Raw genomic sequence first — 9,282 nt, 5'->3', positions numbered from 1 at the left:
CTCAACTGAAGAGGTGGCATGCTTAGTTGCCATATCTTCAACTAAGGTTTGCATTCCCCGCTTCCCAAAGTTAGTTCTCAAGGGTAGACCTGTCTCTCTTAAGTGGATTTTACCATCCTTAAAAAAGACAACATCTTTTGACAAAGCATCACTAAAATCATCACAATCCCTTCTTACATGGTCTTTACTATCACACCAAATACATCTATTAACAAACCCTTCTTTGGGATGTTGTCTTTGCCTAGGAAGTGGCCCTAATGGTTGGCCTTTTTCTTCTAGCTTTGCAAACTTCACCTTCAAGTCATGCATTCCCTTCACAAGCTCATCTAGCATGGACTCATCAAACTTAGGAGCGATAAAAGTAGGCTTTACCATTTTGTCAAAAGTTGAGGTGGAAGGACTTGTAGTGTTTACTCATCCCAACTTGACACGGGAAACTCGTCATGCAACATGATGATGAATCTGTCTTTTAATTCATTTGGCACTTCACTCCATGTGTTTAGTATGTAGTGTCAAAACACCTGAGAGCAAAGACCGTGCATCCGCGAGATCACCTTATTGCCTTTGTAATCCGATGTCAATCAAGTACGGCAAGCCCTCTTGCCTATGACGCGTGAACCTGGGTGTGTTGAGCGACAGGGTTCTCGAGTGGTTTCTCTAGCGACGTCTCAATGGGGGTACGTATGTCAGGTGTCTCCACTGGAGTCTGGGCACCGAAGCGAGGAGCGTCGACTGGGGTGACTCTTGGAAGAGTATCTTGTGGTGTGTAGCCAGTAACGGCCGATAGCCGTGCAAAACCTAACGTAGATGGAAATGTCGTGGCTGGTGTGGGGGCCTAGTCAAACACGAGGTGGTGTCAAGGCATGAACGGTGGCATCCCCATAGAAACCACTACGGCCACCACTAGAGCGTCGATGCCTAGATGAGTGTGAAGATCGTCTCGTCGACACCAAAGCTTCAGAGCGTGTTGAATGCTTTGAAACATAGGGAGACACTGAAGGAGTGGAATGACGTGATGGTGCTCCAGAGCGATGGCACTCCTCGTACCACCTCCTCTGCTGCGGTGACAAAGAAGAAAGAAACTCATCATCATCCATACTTGCATTCAACACACAAACATTTAATCTTAATATTGAATGGAGAAGAAAATATGGACAAGTTATAATCTATACTATTAAACAAATTAAACAAAGTTATATGGACAAGCTATCTGGACAAGAGAGAGAGAGAGAGAGGAAGCAATGACGATTAAACACAAATTAAATTTTTCAAGTATAGCATATAGACAAGAATGGACAAAAAGGAATGTGAATACAATATATATTATAAAATGGAGTAAAATTGTTCAAATACAATGTTTATGGCTTTAAGAGGTCTCTCTCTCATCCTCACATAGATCAGCATAACTCCCTGTGTCTATATAGAGCTCTTTGTTTAGGCAGATGTCCTCCGTTTCATTTTGTAGATCCTCTGCATGCACCCCATAGAGAGTAGCACCTTGATGCTCGTCTGGCACCACCTCAATGGCTTCTGAATGAGCATCCACACCAAAATCCTCCATTGATGCCACCGTGATTGGCACATGGTAGTCCTCATACATCCGTGCACTACAAGGGGCTACTTCTATGCCATACCACTAGTTTGATGCAGACTTTGTAGGATGAAATATCACTTGTCAGAGCCACATAACTTACATGAGTGCTTCCAGGCACATAGCTTCTAAAATTGGATGTTAAATATTTACAGACTTACTTGTTCACAATGCTCAGGTAGTACGAAAATGTCTCTTAGGTCGGTCCATTTTTTAGTTGAATCCACCTCAAGGAAACCAGACTCTCCCCTGTACACTGTAGCGTTGCAACCCTCCATGTTTATCTTGAACCATTGCACGTCGCGAACAAGTCCACAAAATTTCCTCTATAATCAATCCTCAAAATCTCTTGTAGCGTGCCGAAATAAGTGAGTTCCGCCACCACGGGATCTGCATCAGAGGACCATCGTCGACTAGACTGTTCAAATTTTGCCATGATTTCACAATCTTGTGTAAAATTCTTTTTGTCAATCCATTCCACCCTAAAATTTCGACCTTTACACCATGCTACTGTGTATTACTTATACGACAACGACCAAAGATTATGAGTGGCCGTTCAAACATCTAGAAAGTCGTGAGTCGTACATTGCAAACTGAAGTTGCGGAGTGGAGCGTGGATCGACTCACACACACACACACACACACAAAGATACACAGAGAGCTTACACAGTACGCAGAGAATCGTTGTGAAGGGTTATCTCCCAAAACCTTATTATCCACAAAAGTATAAGTGAGTATATACAAAGAGTTAGTGATAAGTGAGTTAGGCGGGCGGGCGGCCATATCTGTATAAGAGGCCACTTGGGCTTTAATCCCAACAACCTCCCACTTAAAGTCCAATGTGGCACTTTAAGTAACTGTAAATCTATGAACATAAATGTACAAAGATTTACATGACTGCCATCTATCCAATGCCCAATAACTCACGACAATGCACAAAGCCCTCTCCTAGAAGTCCCTTTGTGAGTAGATTAGCAGGATTGTCCTTGGTGTGGATCTTCAGCAGTTGTATCTGCTTGTCTTCAAGTACTTCCCTAATGAAGTGATATTTCACATCAATATGCTTAGTCTTCGCATCGAACACTGGATTCTTTGCCAATTGTATAGCACTTTGACTATCAGAATATAACTCTGGCATATCTACTTTGATTCCCAAGTCTGCTACCAATCTACCAAGCCAAATAGATTCTTTGCATGCCTCATTTGCTGCAACATGCTCAGCTTCTGTAGTAGACTGCGTAATACAATCTTGTAATCGAGATCGCCATGATATGTCACCTCCAGCCAATGTAAAGACATAGCCTGATGTAGATCTCCTATTATCCAAGTCTCCTGCATAATATGAGTCAGTGTATCCTTTGACACTCAAATCCTGACTACCATAGCATATGCGCATACTCTTTGTATGTTTTAAGTATCTCATGATACCTTTCACTGCCTCCCAATGTTTCTTGCCGGGATTTGACATATATCTGCTAACCACTCCCACTCCAAATGCAATATCCAGACGTGTAGCAATCATTGCATACATCAAACTACCCAATGCAGACGCATATGGAATCTTATCTATTTCAGCCTTTTCTTCCTCACACATAGGACAATCTTGTTTGCTAAGTTTCACATATGGTGGCAATGGAACACTCAATGCCTTTCCCTTCTCCATATTGAAACGTTGCAAAACCTTGTCAATATACTCTGTTTGAGATAACCAAATAAACTTCTTTGATCTGTCTCTCTCATTAATGCGCATACCAAGTATATGACTTGCCTCACCCATGTCTTTCATGTCAAACGATTTTTGCCATCTTTGACTTCAAAGCTGAAATTTCTTCCAAGTGTTTTCAAGCAATCAACATGTCATCCACATACAAAATAAGGATCAACCAACTGCCATCCTTAGCCTTCTTTGTATATAGACAGTGATTGAACTCACTACGTTTGTAGCCTTGAGAAAGCATAAACTTGTGGAACTTATGGTACCATGCCCTCGGTGATTGTTTTAAGCCATAAAGGCTCTTTAACAACTAGCATACCAAATCTTCCTTGCCTTTCTCAACAAACCCTTCTGGCTGCTGCATGTAAATTTCCACATCTAAATCACCATGCAAGAACGTTGTCTTGACATCCATTTGGTGCAACACCAAATCCAATATGGCAACCAATGCAAGAAAGCATCTCAATGTAGTCATCTTGACCACTGGAGAGAAGAATTCATCAAAGACAATGCCTTGTTCTTGCCTAAAGCCCTTGGCAACAAGCCTTGCTTTGTACTTTGGCTGACTATCATGAGCGGTGATCTTAAACCTGTAAACCCAATTACAAGGTAGAGCCTTTTTTCCCTGTGGTAATTTAACTAGCTTCCATGTCTGGTTTTTATGCAGAGCTGTCATCTCTGACTGCATGGCTAACTGCCATTTTTTCGAGTCAACCACTTGTAATGCTTCCTTGTAACAAGATGGTTCTCCGCAATCTGTGAGCATGAAATAATTTAGATATGGCACATAACGATCAGGTGGTTTGGAGACACGCTCAGAACGTCTCACCACAACTGATTCTGCCTCTCTCACTATAGGCTGTTCCTGAGCCTGACCATGTTGTCTTAATGTGCTAGCACTAGGTCCATCTTCCCTGAAGACAACTCTTCTGATCTCCTCTATCTTCTCTGGCTTAGCGTGAAACTTGGCTTCATTGAAATGCACATCATTGCTACTAATAACTTTTCTGGACTGGAGATCCCAAAGCCTGTAACCCATCTTGCCCGATTCTCCGTAGCCAAGAAATATACACTTCTTGCTCTTTGGTTCTAACTTATTCTTAAACTCCTTAGGAACATGGCTATAAGCTTCACAACCAAAGACTTTGAGATGCTTATACGAAGGTGCCTTGCCTGTCCATAGCATCTTGTCCACTTCAGTCTTATCCAGAACCCTACTAGGAGACTTGTTGATCAAATGGACTGCCGTAGCCATTGCTTCTGCCCAAAATCCATCAGACAACTCAGCATTTGACAACATGCTTCTGACCTTCTCTTGTATGGTCCTATTCATACGTTCTGCAACCCCATTCTGTGAAGGATTATATGGTGCAGTAAGTTCCCTCTTAATCCCTTTTGCTTCTCAAAAGTCTTGAAAATCTGTGGAAACATACTCTCCACCATTGTCAGTTCTCAAGCACTTCAGCTTCTGACCACTCTGATTCTCCACAATCTACAAGAATGTCTTAAAGACCTTGAGCACCTCATCCTTGTGCTTCAAGAAGTAAACCCATACTTTGTGAGAATAGTCATCTATGAATGTACAAAAGTACGCTGCTCCCCCTAGTGACAAACTAGGCATTGGTTCGCATAGATCACTGTGCACAAGAGCTAACCGTTCGTCCCTACGATTCCTCTTTGATCTGTGAAGTTCCTGTGTTTGCTTACCATAAACACAATGCTCACAAAACTCAAAATCTTGAATTGAAAATCCAGGCAAATAACCATAATGAGAAAGTATTTCCATTCCTCTTTTTGATATATGTCCCAGCCTACGATGCCACAGTGACACACTTGGCTGCTCAATCACATTAATTACATGGTTTTTAACCTCTGAAACATGTAAATTGTATAGAGTTCCTGACTTGCTGCCATGTGCTACATTCATCGAACCTTTGGAGATCTTCCAAGCGCTGTTCCCAAAAACTGTCACATGACCCGCATCATCCAACTTCCCTGTACTAATCAAGCTCTTTCGGATTGCTGGAACATGTCTGACATTCTTGAGCCATAAAGAAGAGCCATTCTGAAACTTCAACTGCACATCTCCCACTCCAAGTATGTCACAAACCGGCTCATTGCCAAGTATGACATAATCTTTAGTAGCCACATATGATGTAAACCACTCTTTGTGCGGAGAAACATGTAAAGATGCCCCGGAGTTGATAATCCAATCACTCATAGCATGTCCATCCTCTACAGTCAAGAAAACAGAATCAAGATTGCTTGTGAGGAAGATGTCACTAGCTGCTATACCAGAATCACTGTCTGAACCAGATCCTGTGACATTCACCTCTTCAATCTTCACTGAACTCTTCTTTTCATCTTGCTTAGAACTCTTTCTTTTTCCTTTTTCTTGTTTCCACTTCGTACAATCTCGCTTCATGTGACCCTTCTTGCCACAAAGGTAGCATTCTATGTCATCCTTTGACTTCGAGTCACGAGACTTACTTTGGTTTTGTGCCTTCTTACCCTTCTTCTCTTTAGACTGTTGTCACCCTCGAACGACCAAAGCACTATTGCCTTTGCCTTTGTCAATGTTCTTCCTGTTCACTTCCTCTGTGAGCAAGCTACCTTCTACATTGGCACTTGTAAGACCTTCTGGCGCGATAGAATTACTTAACACTAGGTTGGTAACCTAACAGGAACTAAAGGTGTCCTTTCAGGGTTTTGAAAAAAAAACCTCCAAAACCATAGTAGATCCACTCATTTTGTAAAATCCTTTCATGAGGTTATAGTTCAAGGCCTACTACACATGGAAAAAATAAGAAACTTGTAAAATTTCTCATCTTTTGGTCACACCAAGCCTCCAAAGTTGATGGACCAGTACATTTTCATAAAAACAGTCATTTCTTACGTTTTGTTGCATAAAAATAAGATTAGGGATTTTTGTAGCTAGGACTTGAGATAAATTCCCTAGTTAACTTCAATGGGTTGGTGATCAGAACATATGATTGCTTCTCACTCACTATTTTTTGTTTTGCCAAAAGAAATAGGTACAAAAAAGTTGAATTTTTACCATTCTGCAAACCTATCATCAAAGTTTCTATAGCCACGCTCAATACAAATAATATATGCATGTTTTCTTAGTTCCCTATTGTCCTTTAGGTTCATAAGGACCCATGGAGCATGTCAAAAAAATAATACATCTCTTACCAAGGGGAATCTTGGGGACAAAGATGAAGTGCTAAATACAGCAAACATGAAAAAACTGGGTTCAACATTATGAGTTGTAGAATCCCATAGAAACTATTCAATATCTAGCCAAATTTGATCCTTATGACTAGATATGGTTACTACCTACAAAATGCATGTAGTTGTCACAAGAAACTAACAATATTGAAAAAGCTATACTTGATATACTAGAATGTTTCGTTTTCTTCTATAATTGAAAAAATCAACCATCGTTGTCTACTATGCAAAATAGGGTATTAGGTGCCCCAAAACTCAAGGAATATTAGCTTTATGTTACAATATGAGACATAGAAAATCAAAACTACATTTGGATATCATAAAAGCCACCAAAAAAATCATAGAAGAGCTAAAATTGGCTAAAAAACAGGATTTGACAATTTTTGTAATTTGGTCATAACTTACAACTTTAACATTTATTTCTCCCTAGAAGCATCAGGACATGTTGAGGACTACTAAAGATAGTTCTCTAGCATTATAGACCTCACAAACATGAATTCTAGAGTGGTATAGTTGTAAAAAGCCAAAAACAGGACCCGTTTTTTCACACAGTTTAGGTTGTGAAATGTTGTGCAAGGACAAGGTTAAAGATGGAATTGATATTCCAAAAAAATGTCAAGTTTTTTTCAGCTTATGAGACAATTTTCTAGACAGACAGCACCTCAAAATCCATTTTGAAACTCTTGACATAATTCAAGGAAAATGGTCACTTAACAGGACATAAAAGTGTCCCATTACCAACCTAGTGTTAACGTTGTGCGAAAAGTATCCCAACTGTCTGGAAAAGTGATTAAGAGAAACATAGCTTTCACTGGATCTGGAAAGACTATCTCCTGTGCTGTTAACTGGCTAAAAATTGTGTGAAATTCATTGAGATGATTTGACATGGCTGTCCCTTCCTTCATCTTCAAATCCACCAATTTCTTGAGCCAGTAAATCTGAGAAGCAACACTTTGTTTCTCGTACATACCACATAGATTTTGCCATACACCATATGCTGTAGTCTCTTCTGCTACGTTGAAGTAAACATTTTCTGCCAGTGTCAGCATGATTGTGGAACAAGCTAACTTGTCAAGCTCTTCCCACTCATCTTCAGCCATACCTTCTGGTCTCTCCCCTTTAAACTTCAGTGGCTTCACTTGTTTTTTCTGCACCAAAACCTGCTAAATCTGCTTCTTCCAGAATGGAAAGTTTGTGCCATCCAGCTTCTTTATGTTGTAAAGAGTCTCACTTTGAGAAGATGCCATATCTACCAAACTGTTTACTTCTGGGAAAAATCTGGCAGAGTTTCCCCTGTAAACTAGCCTCTGTACACAGTAAACAAGCTATAAACAACAAGCTGAATATCTCTCTTAGGAACTGTCAGTATTTTGAAAATTTTTGACAGAGTCTCCCCTGTAAACTGAGCTTTGGAAACCAAAAGATAGCTCAAAAAACAACCATAAATAGCTGACCACTAACAAATCTAAGAATATCTGTAATATGCTATCCTGTAAGCATACACTGTCTCTTGTCTGGGCGATCACAGAACATGTATCTGTCTCAAGACTAAACCCTGAACAATGCCTCAACGGCCTGATACATAAGATGCAATCCAGTGTCTACACAAAGTCATACATCCTATGGGATAAAAGTCGCCGGAAGAGGATGCGTGTAGAGGGGAACTCCAACAACCTAATCCACCTCACACTGGGTAACCCAACCCCCCAGTGCTTGGCTTCAAAAAACCTCACACACGACCCTCACAGATGGCTCAGCAAACTGCCCAGAACTAGCATACATCCTACAATAGACCAATCACTGTCCAATGACCACTGCAGCGGTCTGTCTGCGAGCATGACTCACAACTAGCAGACCCACAATCACAGTACATCAATCTGCAATACATGCCAGTGGTGTCAAGACGTCGTATGGCCACACCTCCCCTGGAACTTGGCAAGCACAAGAAGTAGCAATACAGACTGCAATATATATATCTGATGATATATATGTGTACCTGGTCTATAGATGATGCTTTGAAGACGAATGAGTGATGTATGTCGATGCCGATATTGATGCCGACCACCTCCTACTTGCCAATCTACACAAGATGGGTTTCTTTGCGACTGAAACCTATCTTCTGATGTAGTGCTCAGAACGAAATTTCTGAGGGCATAAACGGCTTCGAAAGGGGGGTAAAACCCAGGTTACCTACTAGAAATACTCCCAGAACGCCGAGTGTGAATTTCCAAGCTCCGGAACCAGAATCTGCCTGAAAAGTGCGCGCACGCGATTATGCAAAAACGCACAGAACCTCGCTCTGATACCAATTGAAGCGCGGAGCGGAGCGTGGATCGACTCACACACACACACACACACACAAATACACAGAGAGATTACACAGTACACATAGAATGGTTTTGAAGGGTTATCTCCCAAAACCTTGTTATCCACAAAAGTATAAGTGAGTATATACAAAGAGTTAGTGATAAGTGAGTTAGGCGAGCATGCGGCCATATCCGTATAAGAGGCCACTTGGGATTTAATCCCAACACAAACTTACCTTCGTCGTGCAACCTCGAGAGTACTCCCACTCCTCCTTAGTCACTTCTTCACTGCACTGTTGTGCGCTTTTCAATTGGTTGTGCAACCATCTTAAGCTCATGAATGTTGGTAGGCTCTCCAAACTCATCAAATAATGCATCGGTGGTCGTCTTCCCCATCTCCACTCAATTCGTGCCCTTTGTCACTCTTGCTTTCCTTCCTC

This window comes from Adiantum capillus-veneris, chromosome 28, assembly GCF_014529385.1.
Source record: "Adiantum capillus-veneris isolate H3 chromosome 28, ASM1452938v2, whole genome shotgun sequence".
Taxonomy (NCBI): Eukaryota; Viridiplantae; Streptophyta; class Polypodiopsida; order Polypodiales; family Pteridaceae; genus Adiantum; species Adiantum capillus-veneris.
Note: the sequence above shows the minus strand (reverse complement) of the source record.